Raw genomic sequence first — 6,264 nt, 5'->3', positions numbered from 1 at the left:
ATAATCCACTCTGGTCATTTTGTAAAACATAATCCATCGCTAGCTCCATGTTAACTGAACAACTAAGTTCTACTAGTTATTTACAAAGTCTATTTGCATGAACATGCATAGGATCAGGAAGAGTAAGCCTAATATCAAAACAAAGTACAAGAGAAAAAATCATGTTCCAACACAAACTCACTTTTGGTATCCCATGATACATAAGACTAGATCCTATTGCTAATCGAGTAGTACTTGCTTCTCCATATGTCATCCATTTGTACCTTAAGTGCAAAGTATAAATAAAAATCAGTATAAAGATTGACAGTGTAATTAAACTAGTGGTCTTGACGAAATAGACTGTAAAGATTATAGATTAGTGTGTATCATATGGAGGTCGATGATCATACAAGATGGCATTCTCAGACCCCTTTTTCCTAGTAGTTATCAAATCATCAAACTCTACAATAATGACAATGACAATTAGAAGAAAAATGAATAACAATCATAATCATATTATATACATGGATGCATACACATGTATAACAACTTACAGAGATTTGACTGATAAAAAGAAAACATATGGTGGTTCGAGATACAACATGAAAGTGTATAGCTATTACGACATAAGAGATATACGACTTATATCTTAGATGCAATTTTCACTTGTGCACATAGACCTTAGCAACTTGCTTATTACATTTTTAAGTACCATAATCCCAATACGAAAAAAATCTCACCTAGCCTTGGCAGCCTTACTTTCTTTTGAAACTTTGTCTGAGCAACTTTTCTGTAAGGCATTTCATCTTGCGTCTCGTCACAAGGTATACCGCCTCGTTGCTTAACAACATGGTGTGTAGGCAAGGGGAACCGAGGCAGATTCTGAAAAAAAAAATGCAACAAGTCTAAAATAGGCCTTCCTTGGAAAACTAAAATTTGCATTATTATGTATTGACCTCATTGGTAGGAGCCCCCAAAAAGAAAGCACGTCGATATTGGGGCAGGCCATAGCATCCGGCTGCCATTATTCCTAAGCGAGCTTGATAATTCATACCCACAAGTCTGGCTAGTGCATATCTTCCAAGAAATCCTTTAATGAACTTCAAAATATCTAATACGTTCTCCATCAAAACAAAATGCGGCTTCAAAAAATCGACAATGTCCATAAAATGATGAGAGCCTTTTTTTGGGATCCTTCAAAGGATTTTCCATATTTTTGAAATGGTTAAAGCCGCTAATTCCTTGGCACGGAGGGCCTCCGTGATATAACATCAACATCACCCTTGATAATCAAGCAAAACAAGCCAATAATAAGAATTATGCACTATAACAGAGCATAGGTGATAGAAGTATTTCTTGTAAATTAATATAGCTGCTAAGAAATTCACATAAGAACTTACAGGCAAAGGCAATATATTCAAGTTGTAACCATGGCTCACAAACTCCTCTACTTTTTGCGTGCGTTCACTGGAGAATAAGTATCAATAGCATTAAGTACACAGAGACATACTAAAGCATACAAAGCTTACAATAGCATTTACACAAGTATTGTATAGCCGAGGTTCTCAGTTGGCTCCCATGTGTCATCATCAGGGCCATATCCCTTCCAACTTACCTATAGATTCAAGGCAAAGTGTAAAACTGAATAAATTAACAATAGCAAAAACATATAATCCAAAATGCATTATTTATTATAACTAAAACTAAAATAAAAATAAAAAATTCAGTAGAACCATTTTTCCCAAGAATGTCAAACCATATACATTTAGATTGAACAAAAGGTCGAGTAAGCAAAAGATTTACAAATATAAATATGTATCACAACTTGTTAAATCGGAAGAACATTCAAATAAATGAATAGCTATAAATTTCCATTCTACAAGTACCTTATAGTACAATCCAGGCTTTTTCTTATTGTTTGGATCGCCATAGCAAATATCAAGTATCTTCCCCACTTCATATTCACCTTCAGGAATAGCGTCCCCATCTCCAACTACATCCTCTTCTGAGATACTTGACTCCAGCTGGTGTCTTGTTGAGCTCCGGTCCCCAATAAGGAGAAGTTTACACCACGACTTCTGCCATTCCTTGAAGCGGATGTGATAATCCAGAGCGGCTTCATTCATTCCCTGAAAAAAAAAAGGTATTCTTTCAAATGTATGCACTCTCATTGACATGGGAAGTTAACAACAACTAATCAATAGACCTTGGTATCTGGATGATTGAGCTTTAAGCTTTTACAGGTGTCCTTATTAAGGTCAACGCCCATTTCTACAACCCGCCCATTTCTACAATAAGCATTACAATGAGTCAACACTTTGTTAATGAGATATCAAAACAATATATAACACATGTTACAACTATTTGACTTACAAAGGACAAGTTTAACCTCGGATGTGGCAGCCCCAAGACATAAACCAAAGGGACATGGCACCACAACCAAAATACAAATCAAGTAACTTCATCTCGATTCCTCCTCAAGCTTCACCAGAACATTCCTTACTCGAACTTGGCAAAGATGGATCCAGAAACTCTCTTGAAGAATCTAACTAGATTTGTTATCACCAAGATATTGCAACATATGGCGAATCGGATGCCTTTCCAATACTAAACAAAATAGTAATATACCTGCTGGTAGGCTTTGAAAGGTTGAATAAGGCAAATAGTATGCCATATTATAAAAAAAAAAATCACACTGTTGTATTTCCGCCAAACTGATATGTTTAATAAGATGAATTAGTCTGGACTGAAACGAAAGAAAACGCACTAAAGAGGGCAGAGTGATAGAGGCATACATTTGAGGGAACTTGTAAAACTGTGATCTTTGAAACCAGACATTCTAATGGGTTGTCGTCTCTGACTTTAGAATAGAATACATGTCTCTCATCGAATGTGCTATTCAACTCTTGGGTGACAACCTATTTAAAGACCTAGTTAAACATCCAAGCACAAAAACACCATTACAATAAACACACAATATATATAACATAACAAAGTGTTGCAGCAGGTCGGCAATTGATCTTACAGTATCAACCGGTCTAAAAAACCATTGCGCTCTAAAATAAGGCTCCTTATTGTCGAATTAAAAAAATTCCACTATTCTTCCTATATAATTGAGCTTTTCACCTTCAGACTGCTTGAAACAATACTCTTGGTAAGGATAGTACATAGTGAATAATGCTACCACAGATTCATACTTTCATTACTCACCTGCACATACACATGAATGTATAGACTATAAATAGTTTGATCCACTTCTGCTTTTGAAAAATGTCTCCTTGCTAGTAACTTGTCTTTATCACCATTCTGGAAAAAACAAAAAACAAGAATACCGGATATCAAAATGGCCCATAACAACAAAATACAAGATCTCAAAGAACATACATGACATCAAAAAAATAGCCACAAGTAATTTCGTCAAAATAAGTATAAAAAAAAAACAGATATAAGAGTGTAATCGAACCTGGTTCTCGTGACTCTACCGTGAGAGAGAGTGTGTAAGGGGGAAAAAATTGATGCTTTTCCTCGATCTTCAACCTGGGTGAGAGACAGAGAGAGGGGGGAAGGAAAGTTCTATTAGATGAGAAAAGTGAATAAAAGAGAAGTATTGTTTATAGAGGAGAGAGAGAAGGAAGACAAACCTTGTTGTTGCTTTAAAATCGAGTTTTCTTTCAAACAAACTCAAGTCTTCTTCTTCGATGTTTGGTAGTTGTTTTGCGTCTACTCTTTATTTTCACAAGGGTTTTAAGTCTAATCCAGCGGTGGACGAAACAAATGGATAGCCATGGCCAAAATGGGAACTAAAATCCAACTACTCAAACAATACCCCAAGGCCACTTAAAAACTTGGCCACGGCTGTGGGCCGTTGGACCCTAGCAACAGCTGATAACAGTGGCTAAATCAAGGATGTACCTGTGGCAAAAGCTTAATTTTCTTGTAGTGAACCCATAAAAAGTTTCCTGTCAGGGATAGAGGTTGAGGACAAGTGAGAAAAGAGGAAGATGGAGCAGGTATCTCAAAGATACACCTTGCTGGATGGGGACCTATACAAACGAAATGTCAGCAGACCAATGTTGAAATGTTTGGGACCACAACAAGCGCAAGAGGTGTTGGGTGAGATTCATGAGGGTGATTATGGGAGCCATTCAGCATGGAGAACAACGGCTCACCGGTTGTTATCACGGGGGTATTTTTGGCCTCACATGAAGAGAGATGCAACTGAGTATGCCAAGAGGTGCGAGAAATGCCAAAGATTCTCATCGCTGATACATGCCCTAGCGGAACCCTTATATAATGTGTGTAGTCCATGGCCATTTGTCATGTGGGCGCTGGATATCGTCGGACCTCTACCTATGGCGAGCGGAAAAAGAAGGTTTATGTTGGCCGCGAGTGACTATTTTACCAAATGGGTAGAGGGTGTGGTGCTGCAACAGGTTAAGGAGGAGCAAGTGAATAAATTCCTGTGGGAAAATATCATATGTAGATTCGGGCTACTGCATACCATCATCGCAGATAATGAGACTCAGTTTATTGGGGAAAGGTCACGAGCCTTCCTCCAAGCGTTCGAGTAAAAGCTAGCAAGGTTTCGCCCCATATAATCTTGAGGGGAATGGCCAGGCGGAGTCATGGAACAAAATTAACCATCATGAAAAATCTAAAGAAAAAGCTAAAGGAACAGAAGGGATCCTGAGTGAACGAGCTGAATCATGTGTTGTGGGCATACCACACGACTCCGCGAACATCTACAAGAGAGTCACCATTCGCAATGGCGTATGGGGTGGAGGCGGTGATTCTAGTGGAGATGGTGGTGGCGACAACTAGGACCAAGGCGATAGAAAAGGGAATTAACAAGACAATACTAGCCAGGGATTTGAACTTCACAGAGGAAAGGAGGGATATAGCTCGCATTAGATTGGAAGAGTACCATAGAAAGTTGCAGAGGCAATATGGCAAGAGAGTGAAGTCGCGACAATTACATGTGGGTGACCGCGTTCTCCAGAAAGCTAGTGACCCCGACCACCAAGAAGGAGAATGATGGAAAGTTGGGACCTAATTGGGAGGGACCTTATACTGTGGTTGAAAAGGGGATTTTCGGAACCTATCGGTTGCAGACTCTGATGGGAGAGGACATCATGAGGCCATGGAACATCAGAATGTTGAAGAAGTTCCATGAGTGACCCCTTGTATCGTTATCAAATTAAAGAAAAGTACATTGACTCTTAGAGATTGTTAGTCAAGCTTTGTAGTGATATTTTGTGTTACATATGATATCAATGAAATAGAGAGCAAACTTTGTCCACTTCAGCCATAGATTGTGGGCTACAAATGAATGAATCCAACTTGGGGGCAAACTGAGCTGCCCCCAACCAACTTCACAGTTGACAAAGACTGCGGAGGGGATGAGCCTTTCGCGGACGATGAGGTCCGAATCCAACTTAGGGGCAAATTGAGCTGTCCCCAACCAGCTTCACAGGTGACAAAGACTGCGGAGGGGATGAGCCCTTCACGGACAATGAGGTCCAAATCCAACTTGGGGCAAACCGAAATGGCTGCCCCAACCAATTTCCTGATTAACAAAGATCTGGAGGGGATGAGCCTTACGCAGACGATGAGGTTCGAATCAAACTTGGGGCCAAACTGAGTTTCCCCTAACCAACTTCACAGGTGACAAAGACTGTGGAGGGGATGAGCCCTTTAGCGGATGATGAGGCCCGAATCCAACTTGGGGGCAAACTGAGCTGCCCCCAACCAACTTCACAGCTGATAAAGACTGCGGAGGGGATGATCCCTTCATGGACGATGAGGTTCGAATCCAACTTGGGGGCAAACTGAGCTGCCCCTAACCAACTTCACAGGTGACAAAGACTGTGGAGGGGATGAGCCCTTTCGCGGATGATGAGGTCTGAATCTAACTTGGGGGCAAACTGAGCTGCCCCAACCAACTTCACACAAAGACAAAGAGCCCATGAGGGATGAGCCCTTCGTGGACGATGAGGTTCGAATCCAACTTGGGGCAAAGCCCGAGGCTGCCCCTAACCAACTTCAAACCGAGTCGCCTCTAACCAACTTCACAGTGACAAAGACTATGGAGGGATGAGCCCTTTCGTGGATGATGAGGTCCGAATCCAACTTGGGGGGCAAACCGAGCTGCCCCCAACCAACTTCACAGCTGACAAAGACTACGGAGGGGATGAGCCCTTCGTGGACGATGAGGTTCGAATCCAACTTGGGGGCAAACTGACCTACCCCAACCAGCTTCACAGCTAACAAAGACTGCGGAGGGGA

At 40.8% G+C, this 6,264-nt stretch overlaps 1 pseudogene; it reads right to left on the bottom strand.

The window, feature by feature from the left end:
- Positions 1-202: 202 nt before the first annotated feature.
- On the bottom strand, positions 203-4,293 carry LOC147507726 (DNA (cytosine-5)-methyltransferase CMT1-like; annotated as a pseudogene).
- Positions 4,294-6,264: the final 1,971 nt, after the last annotated feature.

The sequence above is a fragment of the Coptis chinensis genome, chromosome 3 (assembly GCF_015680905.1).
Source record: "Coptis chinensis isolate HL-2020 chromosome 3, ASM1568090v1, whole genome shotgun sequence".
Classification (NCBI taxonomy): Eukaryota; Viridiplantae; Streptophyta; class Magnoliopsida; order Ranunculales; family Ranunculaceae; genus Coptis; species Coptis chinensis.
This window is presented reverse-complemented; position numbering and strand designations above follow the sequence as displayed.